Below are 24,495 nucleotides of genomic sequence, written 5' to 3'. Positions count from 1 at the left end.
TACAGTAATACCGTTCCAAATATAATCAACAAGTATTACATAGCATAGATTCAGAATGTTTATCAATCAAACAAACAAGCAACTTTCATCTTAGTTTATTCACTTCTGTGGCAACTACCACATTCAAACATTTTCGTTTCTTTACATTACTTAGTAAGTTTTACTTTCCTTATAGGTTTGGCCATTATCACTTTTTCTGGCTCACAAACCTCATTCCTGGAAGACCACGGCCCATAGCTCGTACTGCTCGAGAAAACAAACTGGCCCAATTATGAAATTGGGGTGTTACAGTTCATGCGGTTGATACTGCGTTTAAGAGTGCTCAAGGAAGGAGTAATGGATGCTATAAAACTTGAAGGCTGCAAAATGCATTGTGGAAGCTAAAAGTGTTCTTGGTGGGTGGCTTCAGGCCACAGGGCCAAAAACATAGCTAGTGCTGTTCTCAAAGCTAGGTTCATGCATGTGTATTTAATCTTTAATAAGGTTCGTTTCTCTACGTCTTCGTGTTATCGAGAGGCACTGTGGGATCTCAAGTGATAGCTGAGTTTGTACTTTGACGTTTCAAATGATTGCAATGCCCTTCTTCATCGAGAAGATTTTACCAAGTGGCGAGATGGGGAGTGACAAGGACCTGCATCCTGATCAGAGTCGTGTTAAACAAATAAAATGGATCAGAAGGCAATTGTATGACTCTATCAAATAAGAAAACCAGAATCAATGTTGCAGTATCCACCTCTTATGATGGAAACTACTGATGTGTCTGCTTCAGCAGACTCCAAAGCTTCAAACTCTCATCATCCAGGTATATTCTATATAAAACCATATGAACCAACCCAAAAATCAAAACAACTTGGTCGTTGATACTTTTACATACATACATCTTCTTGATACTTTACAATCTACAAGGTTACGCAGGCGTTGTCTCTGTACCTCAAACCCAAGTGAAGATGTTGCACATTTAGAATTATAGAGGAACTGATGACAAAGAGTTGAAACATTTGGAGAATTTTATACCTGCAAAATCTTTTGTGGAAGCTAAAGTGTTCTTGGTGGCCTGGGCAAAAAAACATAGCTAGTGCTGTAAAGGTCTGAAAGCTAAAGGTTCATGCATATGTATTTAATCTTTAATAAGGTTCGTTTCTCTAAGTTGTGTGACGTCTTCGTGTTATGGAGGCACTGTGGGATCTGCAAGTGATAGCTGTGTTTGTACTCGCACCTTTCACATGATTGCAATGCCCTTCTTCATCGAGAAGATTTTACGAAGTGGCGAGATGGGGAGTGATTGTTATGGAAACAAGAGTTACCTGTAATGTCATGATATATGCTTTCCACAACCGTAGATCATACCAGAAAATATATTATAAAGAACCAATCTGACTATGTCAATGTGATGCTTTAAACTAAGTGATAACGGTGGAAACCTAAAAGATTTGGGCCAATCTTTGAACTTGACAGAACACATCTGATCTGATCTTTGGGCCAATCTTTTTACTATCCAATCTTTGAACTTGTCAGAACACATCTGATCTGGGCCAATAGAAACTCTGCATCTAACAGGTTCTGTAGCTCACTCATTTGGAGATGAGGACATGTTTCTGAGGTAAGGTAAAGTTTCTCAAAAAAATGCAGAGACTTCTAGTCTAGGGATCTACCGTCTACGTGTTTGGTTTTCACATTGTTTCAACCAGCAAAATTAGAAGAAGAAGGTAAAAAGAGTTTTGAACATCAAAGAGACCACAACGGAGTTGATTCTTACCTTTTGCCCAGTCAGTTCAAGACCTGCAGCTGCGCACAACCATGTCTTTCTCGTTGAAGAAAATCCTGCAATTTGGTATTGTTAGTGAGTAAACTTAACTGGGTCCAACCATAAAAAGTTGGAAGGTACAGATTGTCTACGTACCACATATCAAACTGGGTGCTTTTGATGAATGCAACAAGCTTTGAAAGTTTTTCACCAAACATCAAGTAACTGACATGCCTTTCAAGTATGCTCTTTACAGAAATAAGCAACATGAGAACTTTGCTCTTTGAACGAGGACCTGCATCAGAGTCGTGTTAATCAAATAAAACTGATCAGAGTGTGACTCTATCAAATAAGAAAACCAGAATCAATGTTGCAGTTTCCACCTCTTATCGAGTGATGATTCCTTGTTGCTGGAACCAAAAATAGGAAACCCGAAAAGCAAATATCATCATTCTGGCGCCTGCTCAATGCAAACATCATTACTCTGGATTCACGTACTGAATTCCCCACTTAAAACAAACAACAAGAATATCAAATACATACTAGCTCTCCAGCAAGATCATAGAGGGACTCATCAACTGTCGCCTGCAAATTGACACGACAAGAGTATTAGATGCAAATTTTACACGCGACAGCTAAAATAACCTGCAATAGCCGTAATGCACAGTACTGGATGACAGCAACCCCTTCCAGTTTGGGAATAACCTGCACCATTTATATACTTAATGTATAATTCGAAACATAGTCTAACACATTAACTAAGTAACTTTCTCAGAAAAAATTGATCAAAGAAGAATAACACAAACCTCCTTGGACTCAGAGCAGCACCACCTCTTGAATCATCATCTAGCAAACCAAAGATAAGAAACCCGAAAAGCAAACATCATTACTCTGGATTCACGTTTTGAATTCCATGTTTAAAACAAACAACAAGAACATCAAATACATACTAGCTCTCCAGCAAGATTATAGAGGGACTCATCAACTGTCGCCTGGTAATTGACAAAATAAACTTTCTTAAGAACAGAAACAACAAAATTGACACGACAAGAGTACAAAGATACAAATTTTACACGCGAAAGCGAAAATTACCTGCAATAGTAATGAATGACAGCAACCCCTTCCAGTTTGGCAATAACCTGCACCATTTATACACTTAATGTACAATTCGAAAAATAGTCTAACACATTAACTAAGTAACTTTTCTCAGAAATAATTTATCAAAGAAGAATAACACAAACCTCCTTGAGACTAAAAGCAGGACCACCTCTTGAATCACCATCTAGCTTTGTCACCAGAGCTGCAGAAAGTACAGAAGCTCATCTTAGCATCCATGATAACTGCATCGACATTGTATTTTGAAAAAGCATGTATACATGCTGTTTCTTCTCCTCCATCCACCAATTTCAATAGCTCAGCATGTACAATCTGCAACATAGTTATGATAAGCTACACTTTAGTCAAGAATAATGTTTCCGAGCCAATTACCAAAGCTTATAGCTTTGACTAAAACAAGAGAATCCTAATTTGAGTTCTGGAGCAGAAATAAAACAGAGAAAAAAAATCGAACCTTGGCCTTCGAGTTTGCTCAGCAAGCAGCCTCCTCCAGTCAACCAGTCAACGGAACAAACATCTGGGCTCTTCACTTGACGACTCCTTGTGTATCTTCTATGGCCAACATGATAAGCCACACTTCAGTACTACTGAAACCAAAACGATAGAGTGAAACAAATACAAAATATCATTATGCTAGTGAAAAAATATAGGGAAGGATGAAATAGAAACAAAAATATCTTGACCAACTGCTGATCTGTTCTGACTCCCCAAATGACTACCACTCCAACGGCTTGGTCACTAACAGACTGAACAAACCTTCTAACAACTGGGAGACTCATCTGTTAGCAGAACCGCCAAGAGAATCCTAACAACTGTGTAAAGTTTAGATGTTAGAATTTCGAAATTAATTAAAAAATATCCATTAATCTGAGATGAAGAAAAGGCAAGAGAGTGAGTAGTAGGGCTTACTTACTTGATGTCTACATGGATGGATCATCGGCTCCTTGTGTATCTTACATGACCAACATGCACCTACCAGAAAGAGACATGCTAAAACACAGTACACTGATTGTCGGATCCATACCATAAGAAAAGAAAAGCAGATGAAGATTCAGAAAACAAACCCTTGTTAGTTTTCAATGTAGAAACTATCAAATAATGGTAGGTGAATCGTCTTTCTTGGGCAAGAGATCAGCGGCAGCTTTGAATGGCTTCAAGGCATATTTATCAGATCAATCTTAAGGATAAAGGTGTTGCTGCAGAGACTGGATTACATCAATAACAACATGGATCATCGGCCTCAGGGGTCACAAGAAAGAATCTGAGCAAGAATGAGAGAATTGTGGCTTTCTGATTTCTGACGAAGATTAAGAGATGTGACCGAACCTTTGGCCTTTTGAGTTTGGCTCTGCAAGCAGCCTCCTCGAGTCCCCACCAGCCAACAGAACAAACATCTCGACTCTTCACTTGGAACCTTGTGTATCTTCCATGGCCAAGAATACATGCACCTACCTAAAACAGACGTGTGAGTACATTGTCGGATTTATAAGAAAAGAAAAATGAAGAATATCAACAAACCTGTTTAGGTAGCGCAGAAGGGGACTTGCGACTTGAGCTGGTTGTCAAGGAAAGACATGATAAGTGTGGAACCAGAACCTTGTGCACCGTATCCAACTCGCTCATATGATCCAACAGCGTCGTATGTAAAGACACACCCTTTTCCTGAATATAATCAAGAATAAAGATCACACAATGTACCTCTTCTATGTTCACATCATAACGAAGAAAACAAAGAAGGGCATCTACCTTCCTCGTCAATCCCTCCTAGAACATTAAGTAGGGGAAAAACGCTTGAAATAAAGCGTGCTGGAGAAAGCTGAACCATTGCAGGAAAACTCATCTGCCTGAAATGCTGATGTTTGATAGATCTGCAGGACACCAAACACAGAGAATAATCTTACATAAGTCTTTTCTATCTTTTTAAAAAATATCTGATATAAGCAAAGGATGAAAGATATTTGATCAAAAGAGCAAAGGAAACCTCACCAAGTGTCTGTAATGGATTTGAGAACCTTCTGCAATGCTTTAACATCAGCCTGAAAGCCATAGGAAGACAGCATAGCTTTGTCTGCTCTGGAAAAGTTAAAAGAAGGACAAGAGCTTAACAAGAGTCTTGCAAGTTACATAAGATGATACAAATGAATACTTCTGGTATGAAATCGATGGCAGCAGGTCGGGATACATCTCCAGTAATAAGCATGCAACAGAGAGTAAGAAACAATCCCATAAAAAAATCTCCACCGTATTTTGAAAAAGCATACCTCCTCCTTATTTAGCGCCCGTTGTCATTCTAACGCTTTGGAGCCCAGGCAACAATATTATTAACGTAGGACCTGAGTTAGCAAAGTGTAGCTCAGATTCTTTGTAGCCATGATAAGCCACTCTTCAGTACTGTACTAGAAAAGTAAAATATACTCATTGTAAGTAGGCACTTTAAGAACAATCTCAACCATCAAATAATTGACAAATTCAATTTATAGAAAATTTAATGTAGAAGAGGGTCTACGCTAACCTGTTGTTTTGGAATGAAGTCTTGCAGCTGCGACGTCAGACCCTGCATTGTCACCACTTAAACGAGATAAACAAATAACACCACAAGCAGCACTTCCAGAAACATTAATTCTAAGAAGGACAAGAAAAAAAAAACCTTGGCCTTTGAGTTTGGCTTTGCAAGCAGCCTCCTTCAGTCCTTCCTCGAGCCCACCAGTGAACTGAACAAACATCTCGACTCTCTTCACATGGATCCTTGTGTATCTTCCACGGAAAACAATACATGCACCTACCAAAAAGAGACGTGAGAAAAAAGGAAAAGAAAAAAAGAGACGTCTGAGTACATTATTCAGAGGGAAGAATTCAGAGAAACAGACCTTATTCGTTCTAACTTACATCCACATTGCTCTTTTTCGCTTCTTTTAGACGTTGCTCTTAAACAGTATCTGCAGGTTTTACATTAGTCCCTGATGTATAAACCCGACAAACCAACCTGCAGGCTGCAACAAAGAGGGCATCAGAACCGCCCACGAGAATCTTAACAACTGTGTAAAGTAAACTCAGATATTAGAATTTCAAATTAATCTGCGATGAAGAAATGGCAAGAGAGTGAGTAGTAGGGCTTACTTACTTCGATCAATGTCTACATGGATGGATCATCTGCTCCTTAGTGCTGAATGAACAAGAAGAAGAAGAAGAAAACGAATTAGAATGGCCTCTCATGATCTCACTTAACAACAATACAATCTCAGAAATAATGATATAGAACCTGGCCTTGTTGTCTACCTATGTGCTTGCTTTGGTAAGTAGGAGAGAGTTGTTAATTGTGTTGTAGCAACTGGTTCTAACACGGCTCTTTATCCTGCAATAACATATAAGAATGGTTAAAAAGAGTAGAGTTGACCTTAAACAATAGTGAAGGATGATTGAAACAAAACCTGGAGGGGTTCATCTTCTTCTTGGAGGTTGCTCATTTATGGATTGGTAGAGCTAGGCTAGCTAGCAGCTATGTTTGTGACACTCCTTTCCCTGCAATTAGTTAGACAATCATCAATCAACCCATGGAATTTTTTATAAAAAAAAAACCATCTAGAATCAGTCAAATAAGTAAATAAGAAGAGAGTAGTTTAAAAGAAATACGGCATGGAAACAACAAGGTTCCCATCCTCACTTGCACCATTTCTGAATTCATCAAGAAGAAAAAGAAAAAAAAAAGAGATGGAATTCAGTTGCATAAGCAGGATTAAGCACAATCAAACGTCAAAGTATCAACCATTAAAAAGCAAAAGTTGCATAACCTGTGATCCCCACGCTTTGGCCAAAAGATGCTGTAAAACCCCAACCCCCACATCAAGAACCGGATATCCTGAAACACCACCAGATAAAAAAGGAAGTTAGAGCAATCGAACAAGAAACAACAACGATGGTGGTGAAGTGATGAATGAGACCAATATTATATGCGAAGATGTAAAAAAACGAACCTCTGGTTTAGTGAGGAGCTTAAGTAAGAGCCCGATTGAAGAAGGCTAGCAAGGCCATCTCCTTGGACATTAGACTGCAGTGTTGGGCTCGGAACCTGAGAGAGAGAGAACAAAATCATTAGGTGATATAGTCATGGTGAAGAGAAGAGGATTTGGCCATAAAAGAGAGGTCTGAGGACAAACCCTGCCGAGTACGATAGATTCTCTGGTGTTCGAAGAAGCTCCATCAACCAACATAAAAGCCTGTGAACAAAAATGGTCTCAAACTGCATATATATGAAAATTGAAACAATCAACCCATAGTAATTATTTACACAATTTTCAAAACAACTATCAAGGATGACTTGTTTGGCAAAAGAATTTACCTGTTGGCGGGTCATGGCAGCATTGTCAACATATCTGACAGCTCAACATCAGGATATTCAGAGGCTCTCTTACTCGTTTCTTCCATAAAATTGAGGCCTGCAGAGAACAAATTGCATTGGCATCAGTGTTATATGTGTTCCAAATGAAACAAGAGAGAGGAAAACAAGTAAAAGAAAACGTAATTATCAACCATACTTCCAAGACATTAGCTTTGTGTTTTAGTACTACATGCTGCAAGTTGGGGAAAGTAGTAGGTCGTACCTTTCAACCTGCAGCTTCATGGAGATATTATGTGGTCTTTCCCGAACCAGAGTGTCTCCCACAATGAGAAGAATTAATCTTAACCAAAGTATGATGAAAAATATTTAGAATGGTTAAAACAAAGTACAGTTGCACTTAAACATAAATGAAGGATGATATGAAACAAAACCTGGAGGTGTCCTACTTCTTCTTCTTCTTCTTCTTCTTCTTCTTCTTGGACGTTGGCTCATGGAATGGTGTTATTCATGGAATTAGTTGTACATGGTCTCTACCTTCCTTGATCTGATTCACAAAATAATTAAAACCTTCAAATTGTAATTGTAGTTGGCGATTGTGTTCTGAATCAACGAGAGAGAGAGAGAGAAAGAAATCAATCAAAGCCCACCTGTTTCACAGAATCATAAAGAAACAAACCTATATATGTCAAAGATACAAAAACTATAATTCACACACACTAACTCAGTCAAAACCATATTGATTTATAAAAAGAACAAATAAGAAAAAAGATACATACCTGTCTCTGACTTGTTTGCTCTCTCATCGACATTATAATGCTTCAACAATTCTGAGAACCAGAAGACAAAAAAATTCAAATCACACGCCACAACTCAGTAACAAAAAAAAGAATCATAGAGATTTAGAAGAAGAAGGAATAAGGAGGTACCTCTAATCAATACCAAAGCTCAGTCCTGACTCCTCTGTTCCGTTTTGATTTCAGACAAAGGGGAAGGAAGGAGACGATGCTCCAAAACGACAGCATCTCAATTAATGGACCCTAAAGAAGATATGGGCCGCCAACTAACACCAAAAGCCCAATTCCCAGAATTTTTAAAACATTGTCGTTTCACGCCACAATGATCATCTTTCTTCATCATGCACATCACGACCAACGGTAACGTAACAGCAGAGCAGAGGTTAGACCGTTAGAGTTAGCGATGATGAAGTGAAGAGTAATCTAAGTAAAGTAAAATTACACAAAAAGGACAAGAGAACAAACAAACCAACCTTGGCTGGCTCGGAACCTATGAGAGAGAGAGAGAGAGAGAGCAAACAAAATGATCAGGTGATTGATAGTCAATGGAGAGGATTTGCCGATAATATAATAGAGAGGTCTGAGAACAAACCCTGACCGAGTAATATTGGACCATAGATAGATACTCTATCTGGAATAAGTAACCCATTGCTTTGAGGTTCGAGGCTCCAGGAACCCTAATTCTCCATAGCTACAGAAACATATTAAACCCAAAATCTCAGTCTCAATCAAAAATAAAGAAACAAGAACAAATTTAGAAGGCAAATTCGACTCACAATTCATAGATCTGTTATCTGTAGAGTAGTAGATTCGAACCATCATCATGTTGCTCTCTTGTCGCCATTGGAACGATCTCTCTCTGTCTCTATCTCTCAAATTTGTTGGGCTGGAACTCCATAGGACAATATTTTTCAAGAGCTGCGACAGACTCACCCAGAGGGATGTAGAAGAGCTTAAGCGCCCGACGAAGTTGCAAAATTTCACCTTTTGGAGGACATGTTTACACTCTTTGGCCGCTCTAGTGGCAGTCCAAGAGCCCGGTCCCATATCAGCTGAAAAGAGAAAGAGTAAACAGCATCACAAAGATGAGTGTGGGTTTATACTATTGATGTCGTTATTGTTTTGGTCATCATCAACCCTAAGGCTAAGAAAAGCAGAAGTTTGTTTACCTCTGTGCTTGTTTCAGTAGAAGTAACTTGTTATATCCTGAGGCTTGCATTGTGTTTTAGCTACTGGTTCTAACACAGCACTTTATCATGCGATGGTTAAAAGTAGTTGAACTTGAACAATAGTATATTTGAAACAAAACCTTGAGGGGTACTTCTTCTTCTTCTTCTTCTTGAACGTTTGCACATGGTCTCTAGTCTCGAATGATGATCTTCCTGCAGTCAGTGAGACAATCAACACATGAAAATAAAAATGGTTAAAAACAGTAGTTGAACTTAGTCAACACTGATGGATGATTTAAAACAAAACATTGAGATGTTCTTCTTCTTCTTGGACGTTGCTCATGGTCTCATTCATGCATTGGTAGAGCTAGCAGCTATGTTTTTAACACTCGCTTGGCTGCAGTCAGTAAGACAAAGTGACACATGAAATTAAAAAGAAAACCATCAACCACTAGAATCAGTTTGAAGTTAACTAAACTTGAAACACAGCTAAATAAAGAAAAGCAGAGGATTTTGAGAAAAACTTACAGATCAAGAAGAGGATATTTCCATCTTTGGTCATAAAATAGTGATGAGGAGGTAAGAGTTTTAATCACGCAGTGAGATATGGAGTGGAGTAGAATGATGTTGTAACAATTTAACTCCCACGTGTCTTGATTTTGCTGAATCAGTTTTGATAGTTCTAGCTGGCTATGTTTTTGAAACACTCGTTTCCCTGCAGTAAGGCCATCAACACACACACACAAAAAAAAATCTATTACAAGAAGAACGTGAACCATATTTGGGTAACAGAATGGTTGAACCACTATGTGAGGTACCTTTTACCATTTTTCTGATGAATGCCATTGGCTTGAGAAAAACTGTGAATGGTTTGTTTGGCTTGAGTGCAGATGGATTTCTCAGCAAACTATCTAATCTGCTAAGACGTCTGCATCCCGGAAATTAGTGCTGAATGAACAAGAAGAAGAAGAAAACGAATTAGAATGGCCTCTCATGATCTCACTTAACAACAATACAATCTCACAAAGAATGATATAGAACCTGGCCTTGTTGTCTACCTCTGTGCTTGCTTTGGTAGGTAGGAGAAAGTTGTTATTCCCTGAGGCTTGCTTCATGTGTTGTAGCAACTGGTTCTAACACGTCTCTTTATCCTGCAATAGCATATAAGAATGGTTAAAAATAGTAGAGTTGACCTTAAACTATAGTGAAGGACGATTGAAACAAAACCTGGAAGGAAGGGTTCTTCTTCTTCTTGGACGTTGCTCCTGGTCTCATTTATGGATTGGTAGAGCTAGCTAGCAGCTATGTTTGTGACACTCCTTTCCCTGCAATTAGTGAGAATATCATCAATTAACACATGGAATTTTTTATTAAAAAAAACCATCTAGGATCAGTCAAATAAGTAAATAAGAAGAGAGTAGTCGAAGAGAAATACGCCATGGAAACAACAAGGTCCTCCCATCCTCACTTGCACCATATTTGAATTAATCAAGAAGAAAAAAAGATGGAATTCAGTTGCATAACCAGGATCAAGGACAATCAAACGTCAAAGTAACAACCATTAAAAAGCAAAAGTTGCATGACCTGTGATCCCCACGCTTTGGCCAAAAGATGCCGTAAAACCCAAAACCTGAAACACCACCAGATAAAAAAGGAAGTTAGAGCAATCGAACAAGAAACAACAACGATGGTGGTGAAGTGATGAATGAGACCAATATTATATGCGAAGATGTAAAAAAACGAACCTCTGGTTTAGTGAGGAGCTTAAGTAAGAGCCCGATTGAAGAAGGCTAGCAAGGCCATCTCCTTGGACATTAGACTGCAGTGTTGGGCTCGGAACCTGAGAGAGAGAGAGAACAAAATCATTAGGTGATATAGTCATGGTGAAGAGAAGAGGATTTGGCCCTAATTCTCCATACCTACTAGAGAAACATCAGGATATTCAGAGGCTCTCTTACTCGTTTCTTCCATAAAATTGAGGCCTGAAGAGAACAAATTGCATTGGCATCAGTGTTATATGTGTTCCAAATGAAACAAGAGAGAGGAAAACAAGTAAAAGGTTTGCCAATAAAACAGAGGTCTGAGAACAAACCCTGACCGAGTAAATTGGACCATAGATAAATATGGACCCATGGCTTTGAGTACGAACCTCCAGGAACCCTAATTCTCCATACCTACTAGAGAAACACCATAAAACATCTAAATTGTAAACAAGAAGCAAAAAGACAACAGCTTTTAAAAGACAAATTCGACTTACAATGCATGTGCTTGCTTCGGTAAGAGTAACTTGATATTTCCTGCGGCTTGCTTTGTGTTGTAGCTACTGGTTCGAATAGCTCTCTAACCTGCAATAATAAGAACAGTTAAAAAAAAAGTAGTTGAACTTAAATAATAGTGAAGACCCCATCAGATCAAATGTATGAACAATATGCAGATTCAGAATGAGAGAGATATACCTCAGCCATTTATATACTTAATGTACAATTCGAAACATTTCACATTAACAAAGTAACTTCCTTGAGACTAACACAAACTTCCTTGAGACTCAAAGCAGCACCACCTCTTGAAATACCGTCTAGCTTTGTCAGCAGTTAAAAACCTGAAATCACAGAACAATAAGAAATAATAATAAGCAAAAGAACCAACAAAAAGCTAACTCAAAAGAAAGTTTAAGAGACAATTAATGTCCTTAGCGGGATTAAACGGTGACCAAGCCAAGCATGCAGCAAAATAAAACCAATAAAGCCTAACTAAGAATGAACAGAAACAGATCAAATCCCTGTAAAACAAGGTTTAGTAATAACAAGTAAAACTTACTGTAAAGTGTATTGGCTTCTTCTTTGTTGATAACAAGTAAAACTTACAAAAGGACACAAGCTTCAAAATTATCCACAAGTTACACAAGATAAAGGAGAAATCTTGAAACTATAAAGAAGACACACCATAGTGCTAAGCAAAACAAGGTTTAGTAGTAACAAGTAAACCAACCTTCTAATTCTGATTCATCATACTCATCAACTCATTTTCAACCAGCGGTTGAAAACCTGAAATCACAGAACAAGAAGAAATCATAATAAGCAAAAGAAACAACTAAAAGCTAACTCAAAATGAGAAAGATTAAGAGACTGTTAACGTCCTAACAAATTCAGACCCGAATGAAAAATGAACAAACCTTCTAATTCTAATTCCTCATACTCATTAACTCCTTTTGAGTCAGCTGTTTAAAACCTGAAATCACAGAACAAGAAGAATCATAATAAGCAAAAGAAAGAACGAAAAGCTAATTCAAGAGAAAGATGAAGAGGCAGATAATGAAACCTTGGCCTGTGAGTTTGATCTGCAAGCAGTCTTCCACCAGTCAATTGAACAAACAATTCGGCTCTGCACTTGGCTCCTTCTGTTGTGTATCTTCCATGTCCATCAAGAGCCTTGGATTTCACCCAATCAATCCTACTAGGTAGCTCATCAAGTACAATCTGCAAAACAGCTATAATAAGCCACAGTTCAGTCAAGATTACCGAGCCAACAACAAAGGCTAAATAGCTCATGGGTAAAAAAAGGAAACAGAGAAGAGAACAACTCGGCTCTACACTTGGCTCAGCTCAGAAAGACACAAACCTTGGCCTTTGAGTTTGATCTGCAAGCAGTCGTCTTCCACAAGTCAACTGAACAAACAACTCGGCTCTGCACTTGGCTCCCTCTGTTTCTCCACCAATCACGTTTATGAGATTAGACGAATCCAGATAAAGGAAGTTAGACGAATCCATGATCTCTATCTATCGCAAACAAGAAACAACGATGGTGTATGACAACATTTAATGGAAATAACGACGGTGTATGGCAACAACTATAGTGTATGACAACATTTATTAGAGCGCTATGTAACAAATCCAAAGATAAATTGAGGGAAAACAAGTAGTTTGCTTACAGTAAACGGTAGAAAAGATCTCCCAAGCGGTGCTTGATGAGAGTTGTAAGTAATCTTTTGACCGAAGATTCCAGCTGCTCTCTCAACCGCCTGTGTATGACAACATTTAATGGAGTTATAGACAAACCAATTGACATAAATCCATACTTAGCATAGTAGATCATTTATGAATCATCTCTCATCTTATTTACCAGGTTGGGAGGCTGTAGAAATGGATAATGGTGTTACGCATCATCCACACGAACTTGTAGAAAGGGCTGAATTTGTCATATCTGCCACAGATCCAAAAGGTTTAAGAGCAAATAACCCGTTGTGAGAGAAAGAGAGAGAACTAAACCAAAACGACAAATCTTACTGTGTAAACGCGTTTTGAGCAAGGTAGTCTTTCCTCGGTATCTTAGCTGTTTCCAAGGTGATTCTGTCACCTTCTGCTAGCGCATCTTTTTCTACAAGCTGCACGCAAAACACAATGTGTGGGTTAAATAAATTCCTTTCAGAAAGAATTATGAGCTAAGACTCATTTGTTTCTATAACTCAAGTCAAGTTTAGGTCCCAATACTATCTTTCAAAATCTTAACATGTATATCGCTGAGACAAAAGGTCATTAGTTAGGACATTGATACTTATGCAAGGAAGTGACACGTACCTGGACTATTTCATCAAGATCGTCTTTCCTCTGCAAAACCTCTCTGGCCTTTGTCCTGATGATGTTGATGAAATTTGGATCGAACTTCTCATAGAAAGATTTCAATGCCTGAAGAAAAAAAAAAAAAAACAACTTTTTTATATACTTTCAGATAGTAAACCAAGACAGGTTTGAACTGAGAATATGTAAGCATACTGTTGAATACTTTGAGTAGAAAATCAATCAATTAACAGAGAGAAAATGTTTTCTCTGGGCAAGATTTATTTTGTCCAAATCCCAGAAGACCTGCAGAAGAAAAAGAAAACACATAAACAGTGCTAAAACGAGTCTGCGGCAGTTCTTAAACCAAACACCATCTGGTATACCTCAATCGAGATATATAAATATGTACATCTACAATGAAAGATAAGGAGGCAGCCATGAACGACATAATTACCTGCTTAATACTAAGGGTTGCAGAAGTCACAGGATCTGAAAAGTCTCCTCCAGGAGGTGAAACTGCACCAACAATTGCAACACTTCCATCACGGTCTGGTTCACCAAGACATTTTACCTTACCAGCCCGTTCATAGAAAGATGATAAACATGCTGCTAGATAGGCAGGATATCCACTGTCGACAGGCATTTCAGCCTAGAAAACAAAGCAACATAGGTGTCAATAAACTGAAGAAAAGTAAGGAGAAGTGAGATAAGGACAACAAACATATACAACAACATACATATTTTAAATCAAATCGGAGGAAACAATTGTACCCTCATAGGTTTATAAGAACACGACAAAAAGATACCTCTTTGACTTGTTATTGACCTTTGTGCTTGCTTCGGTCAGAGTAACTTGATATTTCCTGCGTCTTGCTTTGTGTTGTAGCTACTCGTTCTAATAGAACTCTATCCTGCAATAATAAGAACAGATAAAAAAAGTAGTTGGACTTAGATAATAGTGAAGACCCCATCAGATCAAATGTATGAACAATATGCAGATTCAGAACGAGAGAGATATACCTCAGCCATGTCATTTCCTCTCTCTCCACAACAACATCGGAGTTGGAGTACTGTGTATATAAGAACAAATTAGCTTTGGAAATTCAACATATCCAGTAATTAAGTGGAACAAAACCAAAGTGCCACAACCTACCTTGGAAAGTGCCCGACTGATAACAGTTTTCCCACGGCCAGAATCACCAGGGAAAAGGGATCAAGGACACACTGAAAACAGAAAAAGAAATCAATCAACAACACACATCTTCAATTGACTATCACTATTTTTTTCTTTTTTAAATGTAGTAATTACCTGCCCAGCAAGTAGAGGAGTATCGGCAGCAAGCTTTGATGCAACTGTCCCAAGCGTGCGTACAGGGCCAGCTCTGACATACATATTATCAACCAACCCAATTTTAATAAGTTACTGAATTGAATTCAGTTGACCATCAAAATTAAGACCAAATGAACACTTTAATAGAGAGACATATGCAGTCAAACAAAACACATTACCAAAATTGATTGGGCTGGGAACTAGTCCCCAAGGACAATCATTGTCAAGAACTGGGACAGAAACACCCCCGAGGGTTGTACACATCACCGGACCGGATATTCTGGCAATAGTTCTTCAAAAGGCCTCCTGTGAGATATGAAACAAAAGAATCGTGAGAAGCCAGAGTCTGCCGTTTTGTAATGGTAAAACAAATCATAGAACTTCATTTCTGACAAGAATTTAAATCCACTTAACCTGAACTCCATAGAAGATATTTCCCAAAATTCCTGGTCCAAGCTCCAGAGGAAGTGGCTGTAATAACAGGGCAGATTATATGTTAGCTACAGATGAATAACCCTAGAAAAGAGTAAAGAAAATAGAAAACCAATATAAAGAGGAGAACTCACCAACATTGTGTGAACAAGATCATCATTAACTGTGAATCTAGCTGCTTCCTAGTAAACCAATAAACTTACAAGTCACCACCAGTTATTGTGTCTACCTCTGTGCGTGCTTTGGTAGGTAGGAGAAAGTTGTTATTCCCTAAGGCTTGCTTTATGTGTTGTAGCAACTGGTTCTAACACCGCTCTTTATCCTGCAATAACATATAAGAATCATATAAGAATGGTTAAAAATAGTAGAGTTGACCTTAAACAATAGTGAAGGATGATTGAAACAAGACCTGGAGGGGTTCTTCTTCTTCTTGGACGTTGCTCATGGTCTACATTTATGGATTGGTAGAGCTAGCTAGCAGCTATGTTTGTGACACTCCTTTCCCTACAATTAGTGAGACAATCATCAATCAACCCATGGATTTTTTTATAAAAAAAAAACCATCTAGAATCAGTCAAATAAGTAAATAAGAAGCGAGTAGTTAAAGAGAAATAACAAGGTCCTCCCATCCTCACTTGCACCATATCTGAATTCATCAAGAAGAAAAAAAAGAAGATGGAATTCAGTTGCATAACTAGGATTAAGCACAATCAAACGTCAAAGTATTAAAGTAAATGACTCCCACTCCAACGGCTTGGTCACTAACAGACTGAACAAACCTTCTAACAACTGGGAGACTCATCTGTTAGCAGAACCGCCCACGAGAATCCTAACAACTGTGTAAAGTAAACTCAGATGTTCGAATTTCGAAATTAATTAAAAAATATCCATTAATCTGAGATGAAGCAAAGGCAAGAGAGTAGTAGGGCATACTTACTTCGATTGATGTCTACATGGATGGATTCAAATGGCCAACATGCACCTACCAGAAAGAGACATGATAAAGAGAAAGAGACACTGATTGTCGGATCCATACCATAAGAAGAGAAAAGCAGATGAAGATTCAGAAAACAAACCTTGTTAGTTTTCAATGTAGCAACTATCAAATAATGGTAGGTGAATCGTCTTTCTTGGGCAAGAGATCAGCGGCAGCTTTGAATGGCTTCAAGGCATATTTGGCTTCAAGGCATATTTATCCGATAAATCTTAAGGATAAAGGTGTTGCTGCAGAGACTGGATTACATCAATAACAACATGGATCATCCTCAGGGGTCACAAGAAAGAAACTGAGCAAGAACGAGAGAATTGTGGCTTTCTGATTTCTGAGGAAGATTAAGAGATGTGACCAAACCTTGTCCTTTCTGATTTCTGAGGAAGATTAAGAGATGTAGCCCCAACCAGCCAACAGAAGAAACATCCAACTCTTCACTTGGATCCTTGTGTATCTTCCATGGCCAACAATACATGCACCTACCAAAAAGAGACGTAAAATGAAGAATATCAACAAACCTGTTTAGGTAGCAGAAGGGGACTTGCGAGTTGAGCTGGTTGTTAAGGAAAGGCATGATAAGTGTGGAACCAGAACCTTGTGCACCGTATCCAACTCCCTCATATGATCTAACAGAGTCGTATGTAAAGACACACCCCTTTTCCTGAATATAATCAAAAATAAAGATCACACAGTGTACCTCTTCTATATTCACATCATAACGAAGAAAACAAAGAAGGGCATTTTACCTTCCTCGTCAATCCCTCCTAGAACATTAAGTAGGGGAAAAACGCTTCCTCGTCAATCCCTCCTAGAAAATTAAGTAGGGGAAAAACGCTTGAAATAAAGCGTGCTGGAGAGAAGCTGAACCATTGCAGGAAAACTCCTGTTATGCTAATGTCTGATAGATCTGCAGGACACCGAACACAGAGAACAATCTTACATAAGTCTTTTATATCTCTTAAAAAAAATATGTCAATGTGACGCTTTAAAGTAAGAGATAACGGTGGAAACCTAAAAGATTTTTACCTCGGAAAGTTGTAATAGACGCTTTAAAGTAAGTGATAACGGTGGAAACCTAAAAGATTTTTACCTCGGAAAGTTGTAATAGACTGGCAAGAACAACTATCCAATCTTAAAACTTGACAGAATACATCTGATCTGGGCCAATAGAAACTCCGCATCTAACAGGTTCTGTAGCTCACTCATTTGGAGATGAGGACATGTATCTGAGGTAAGGCAAAGTATCTCAAAAAATGCAGAGACTTCTAGTCTAGGGATCTACCGTCTACGTGTTTGGTTTTCACATTGTTTCAAACAGCAGAATTAGAATAAGAAGGTAAAAAGAGTTTTGAACATCAAAGAGACCACAACGGTGTTGATTCTTTCTCGTTGAAGAAAATCCTGCGTTTTTGGTATTGTTAGTGAGTAAATTAACTGGTCCAAGCATAAAAGTTGAAAGGTAAATTAACTGGTCCAAGCATAAAAGTTGAAAGGTAGAGATTGTCTACGTACCACAATATCAAACTGGGTGCTTTTGATGAATGCAACAAGCTTTGACAAGTTTTTCACCAAACATCAAGTAACTGGCATGCCTTTCAGGTATGCTCTTTACAGAACTAAGCAACATGAGGACTTTGCTCTTTGAAGGAGGACCTGCATCAGAGTCGTGTTAATCAAATAAGGCAATTGTGTGACTCTATCAAATAAGAAAACCAGAATCAATGTTGCAGTCTCCACCTCTTATCGAGTGATGACTTCTTGTTGCTGGAACCAAAGATAAGAAACCCGAAAAGCAAACATCATTACTCTGGATTCACGTACTGAATTCCCCACTTAAAACAAACAACAAGAATATCAAATACATACTAGCTCTCCAGCAAGATCATAGAGGGACTCATCAACTGTCGCCTGCAAATTGACACGACAAGAGTATAAAGATGCAAATTTTACACGCGACAGCTAAAATAACCTGCAATAGCCGTAATGCACAGTACTAAATGACAGCAACCCCTTCCAGTTTGGGAATAACCTGCACCATTTATATACTTAATGTATAATTCGAAACATAGTCTAACACAATAACTAAGTAACTTTCTCAGAAAAAATTGTCAAAGAAGAATAACACAAACCTCCTTGGACTCAGAGCAGCACCACCTCTTGAATCATCATCTAGCAAACCAAAGATAAGAAACCCGAAAAGCAAACATCATTACTCTGGATTCACGTTTTGAATTCCATGTTTAAAACAAACAACAAGAACATCAAATACATACTAGCTCTCCAGCAAGATTATAGAGGGACTCATCAACTGTCGCCTGGTAATTGACAAAATAAACTTTCTTAAGAACAGAAACAACAAAATTGACACGACAAGAGTACAAAGATACAAATTTTACACGCGAAAGCAAAAATTACCTGCAATAGTACTGAATGACAGCAACCCCTTCCAGTTTGGCAATAACCTGCACCATTTATATACTTAATGTACAATTCGAAAAATAGTCTAACACATTAACTAAGTAACTTTTCTCAGAAATAATTTATCAAAGAAGAATAACACAAACCTCATTGAGACTCAAAGCAGGACCACCTCTTGAATCACCATCTAGCTTTGTCACCAGAGCTGCAGAAAGTACAGAAGCTCATCTTAGTATCCATGATAACTGCATCGACATTGTATTTTGAAAAAGCATGTATACATGCTGTTTCTTCTCCTCCATCCATCAATTTCAATAGCTCAGCATGTACAATCTGCAACATAGTCATGATAAGCTACACTTTAGTCAAGAATAATGTTTCCGAGCCAATTACCAAATCTTATAGCTTTGATTAAAACAAGAGAATCCTAATTTGAGCTCTGGAGCAGAAATAAAACAGAGAAAAAAATTCGAACCTTGGCCTTCGAGTTTGCTCAGCAAGCAGCCTCCTCCAATCAACGGAACAAACATCTGGGCTCTTCACTTGACGACTTAAATCATTATCCTAATAAAAAAATATAGGGAAGGATTAACTGCTGATCTGTTCTGACTCCACAAATGACTCCCACTCCAACGGCTTGGTCACTTAACAGACTGAACGNTGACTCCACAAATGACTCCCACTCCAACGGCTTGGTCACTTAACAGACTCAACAAACGTCAAAGTATTAAGGTAAATGACTCCCCAAATGACTCCCACTCCAACGGCTTGGTCACTAACAGACTGAACAAACCTTCTAACAACTGGGAGACTCACCTGTTAGCAGAACCGCCAAGAGAATCCTAACAAACTGTGTAAAGTAAAATCAGGTTTAGAATTTCGAAATTAATTAAAAAATATCCATTAATCTGAGATGAAGAAAAGGCAAGAGAGTGAGTAGTAGGGCTTACTTACTTCGATTGATGTCTACATGGATGGATCATCGGCTCCTTGTGTATCTTACATGGCCAACATGCACCTACCAGAAAGAAAAATGTCAAAACATAGTACACTGATTGTCGGATCCATACCATAAGAAAAGAAAAGCAGATGAAGATTCAGAAACAAACCTTTGTTAGTTTTTAATGTAGCAACTATCAAACAATGGTAGGTGTGAATCGTCTTCTTGGGCAAGAGATCAGTGGGCAAGAGATCAGCGGCAGCATTGAAAACTAACAAAGGTCTGTGTATACTTTAAAAACCAAATTAAGAAAACGAACAAGATACTTGAAGAGGAACGGAGCTTATTCTGATTCCCCAGACTCATTAACTCCTTTTAAATCATAATAAGCAAAAGAAACAACTAAAAGCTAACTCAAAATGAGAAAGATTAATTAAGACCCGGAATGAAAAATGAACAAACCTTCTAGTTCTGATTCCTCATACTCATTAACTCCTTTTGAATCAGCTGTTTAAAACCTGAAATCACAGAACAAGAAGAATCATAATAAGCAAAAGAAAGAACGAAAAGCTAATTCAAGAGAAAGATGAAGAGACAGTTAATGGAAACCTTGGCCTTTGAGTTTGATCTGCAAGCAGTCTTCCACCAGTCAATAGAACAAACAACTTGCCTCCTTCTGTTGTTTATCTTCCATGTCCATCAAGAGCCTTGGATTTCACCCAATCCTCCACCCATCAATCCTACTAGATAGCTCATCAAGTACAATCTGCAAAATAGCTATGATAAGCTACAGTTCAGTCAAGATTACCTAACCAACAACAAACGCTAAATAGCTCATGGGTAGAAAAAGGAAACACTGAAGAAAAAACTCGGCTCTGCACTTGGCTCGGCTCAGAAAAAAACAAACTTTGGCCTTTGAGTTTGATCTGCAAGCAGTCGTCTTACACTAGTCAAGTGAACAAACAACGGCTCTGCACTTGGCTCCTTCTGTTGCGTATCTTCCTTGTCCATCAAGAGTCTTGGATTCCAGCCAATCCTCCACCCATCAATCCTACTAGGTAGCTCATCAAGTACAATCTGCAAAATTGCTATGATAAGCGACAATAATTGTAAGTAAGCATTTAAGAACAATCTCAACCATCAAATAATTGACAAATTTCATTTATAGAAAATTTCATGTAGAAGGGAAAGAGGAGACCATCAAAGAGGTAACAGGAACCGAGGACGACAGATAAAAGGCATCCCTTCAAGTCCAAGATAAACTGAGACATAACAGAACAAAGGTTAACTCATATGGTTGTAGTAAAGAAGATAATAAAAAAAAATGTAGCATACAAGAAACCTAAAAAGATGACAGACCAGAAGAAAGATTTACCATATCAGAGTGTACCTTTGGGAAAACGTTCAAGGCAAACCTAGAATTCCAACCAGCACAAGCACGAACAATGATGCCAGCCTGTGGATATACAATCAAAACACACACATAAAGGTACGAACTTCATCATATATATATATATCAGTCCCCCTCCCTCGGTTCCTCCACGATCTGCATAAAAGAGAGGTATAGATTCATTAAGAAGATACTGAATACAAATAACAGTTAAACAAAGAGGACAAAGTTTAAGAGTGTAGGAAAAAAAAAAATCATTAGAATACATACCATATTGAAAGGTTCTCCACTTGAACCTTTCCATGCTCCGATTTCAGTTTCTTCAAACGGTTCTGAAATTGCGAGTTAGAAGACAAGAGAATTCTATAATGAGAATGAAAAAAAAATCTAAAGAGGGAATTTTACTCACAGACGAACTTGTTGAGGTATGTCAAGTATCATAACATCTACTTCAAGGACTCCTCTGCATTGAGAAAAAAAAAACTCATCAGATCCAATAATACAATACAATAATGTTGGAAGTTCGTATTATAAAGTTAAAAAAAGATACTAAGAAGAGCAAACTAACCTTCTCTTAATTTGATAGACTGGAAACAGCAGTAGAGAAGCACTCACCTCCCAAACCCGGCAACAAAAGTGGACCACCACCAAGAGATGACGAATGACAAATCTAACAAGCAATAACGACATGGTGAAGTGAAGAGGAAAGAGACCAAATTATATGCGAAGATGTATAAAAAAAGCAAACCTCTGGATTAGAGAAGAGCCTAAGTAAGAGCCCGATTGAAGAAGGCTAACAAGCCCATCTCCTTGGACATTACTTGACTGCAGTGTTGGCTGGCTCGGAACCTGAGAGAGAGACCGAGAACAAACAAAATCGTCAGGTGATATGTTTTTAGTCAATGGAGAAGAGGAGAAGAGGATTTGCCAATAATAACAAAACAGAGAACAAACCCTTACCGAGTAATGGCTTCAGTGTATAACAAAAGAGATGGAATTCAGTTGCATAACCAGGACTAAGCACAATCAAACGTCAAAGTATCAACCATTAAAAAGCAAAAGTTGCATAACCTGTGATCCCCACGCTTTGGCCAAAAGATGCCGTAAAAAAGGAAGTTAGAGCAATCGAACAAGAAACAACAAAGACGGTGGTGAAGTGATGAATAAGACAAAATCATTTGGCCATAAAAGAGAGGTCTGAGAACAAACCCTGCCGAGTACGATAGATTCTCCGGTATTGGAAGAAGCTCCATCAACCAACATAAAAGCCTGTGAACAAAAATGGTCTCAAACTGCATATATATGAAAATTGAAACAATCAACCCATAATAATCATTTACATAATTTTCAAAACAACTATCAAGGATGACTAGTTTGGCAAAAGAATTTACCTGTTGGCGGGTCATGGCAGCATTGTCAACATACATATCTGACAGCTCAACATCAGGATATTCAGAGGCTCTCTTACTCGTCTCTTCCATAAAATTGAGGCCTGCAGAGAAAAAATTGCATTGGCATCAGTGTTATATGTGTTCCAAATGAAACAAGAGAGAGGATAACAAGTAAAAGAAAACGTAATTATCAACCATACTTCCAATATATTAGCTTTTGCAGCAGAACACAGCTTGTCACGCCGTTTCCGAGCAGCATCGAAGGCAACACGAGCAATTCTATCAATCTGATTAACATTAGAAATGCTTTAAAGGAGTTAGTCCATCTGAGAGAGAGAGAAGAGGGTTTGCCAATAAAACAGAGGTCTGAGAACAAACCCTGACCGAGTAAATTGGCCCATAGATAAATAAGGACACATGGCTTTGAGTACGAAGCTCCAGGAACCCTAATTCTCCACACCTACTAGAGAAACACCATAAAACATCTAAATTGTAAACAAGAAGCAAAAAACAACAACTTTTAAAAGACAAATTCGACTTACAATGCATGTGCTTGCTTCGGTAAGAGTAACTTGATATTTCCTGCGGCTTGCTTTGTTTTGTAGCTACTGGTTCGAATAGCTCTCTGTCCTGCAATAATAATAGTGAAGACCCCATCAGATCAAATGTATGAACAATATACAGATTCAGAATGAGAGAGATATACCTCAGCCATTTATATACTTAATGTACAATTCGAAACATTTCACATTAACAAAGTAACTTCCTTGAGACTAACAAAAACTTCCTTGAGACTCAAAGCAGCACCACCTCTTGAATCACCGTCTATCTTTGTCAGCAGTTAAAAACCTGAAATCACAGAGACTGGATTTATCCAATCAATCTTAAGGATAAAGGTGTTGCTGCAGAGACTGGATTACATCAATAACAACATGGATCATCGGCCTCAGGGGTCACAAGAAAGAATCTGAGCAAGAATGAAAGAATTGTGGCTTTCTGATTTCTGAGGAAGATGAAGAGATGTGACCGAACCTTGGCCTTTTGAGTTTGGCTCTGCAAGCAGCCTCCTCGAGTCCCCACCAGCCAACAGAACAAACATCTCGACTCTTCACTTAGATCCTTGTGTATCTTCCATGGCCAAGAATACATGCACCTACCAAAAACAGACGTGTGAGTACATGGTCGGATTTATAAGAAAAAGAAAAATGAAGAATATCAACAAGCCTGTTTAGGTAGCGCAGAAGGGGACTTGCGATTTGAGCTGGTTGTCAAGGAAAGGCATGATAAGTGTGGAACCAGAACCTTGTGCACCGTATCCAACTCGCTCATATGATCCAACAGCGTCGTATGTAAAGACACACCCTTTTCCTGAAGATAATCAAGAATAAAGATCACACAGTGTACCTCTTCTATATTCACATCATAACGAAGAAAACAAAGAAGGGCATTTTAACTTCCTCGTCAATCCCTCCTAGAACATTAAGTAGGGAAAAACGCTTGAAATAAAGCGTGCTGGAGAGAAGCTGAACCATTGCAGGAAAACTCCTGTTATGCTAATGTCTGATAGATCTGCAGGACACCAAACACAGAGAACAATCTTACATAAGTCTTTTATATCTTTTAAAAAAAATATGTCAATGTGACGCATTAAAGTAAGTGATAACGGTGGAAACCTAAAAGATTTTTACCTCGGAAAGTTGTAATAGACTGGCAAGAACAACTATCCAATCTTAAAACTTGACAGAACACATCTGATCTGGGCCAATAGAAACTCCGCATCTAACAGGTTCTGTAGCTCACTCATTTGGAGATGAGGACATGTATCTGAGGTAAGGCAAAGTATCTCAAAAAATGCAGAGACTTCTAATCTAGGGATCTACCGCTACGT

The 24,495-nt window shown here is 38.3% G+C and overlaps 1 long non-coding RNA gene and 1 pseudogene across 1 annotated transcript; both read right to left on the bottom strand.

The window, feature by feature from the left end:
* On the bottom strand, positions 1-22,625 carry LOC104788265 (annotated as a pseudogene).
* Positions 22,696-24,489, bottom strand: LOC109133143. The gene is made up of 8 exons (XR_002038287.1): positions 24,296-24,489; positions 24,062-24,176; positions 23,640-23,975; positions 23,314-23,456; positions 23,150-23,237; positions 22,986-23,070; positions 22,808-22,894; positions 22,696-22,708 (listed from the first exon to the last, which is right to left on the bottom strand). It is a non-coding gene; the product is annotated as an uncharacterized LOC109133143 (long non-coding RNA).

Source organism: Camelina sativa, chromosome 5, assembly GCF_000633955.1.
Source record: "Camelina sativa cultivar DH55 chromosome 5, Cs, whole genome shotgun sequence".
NCBI lineage: Eukaryota > Viridiplantae > Streptophyta > Magnoliopsida > Brassicales > Brassicaceae > Camelina > Camelina sativa.
The sequence above is the reverse complement of the archived record's forward strand: the minus strand, read 5'-3'. Positions and strand labels throughout refer to the sequence as shown.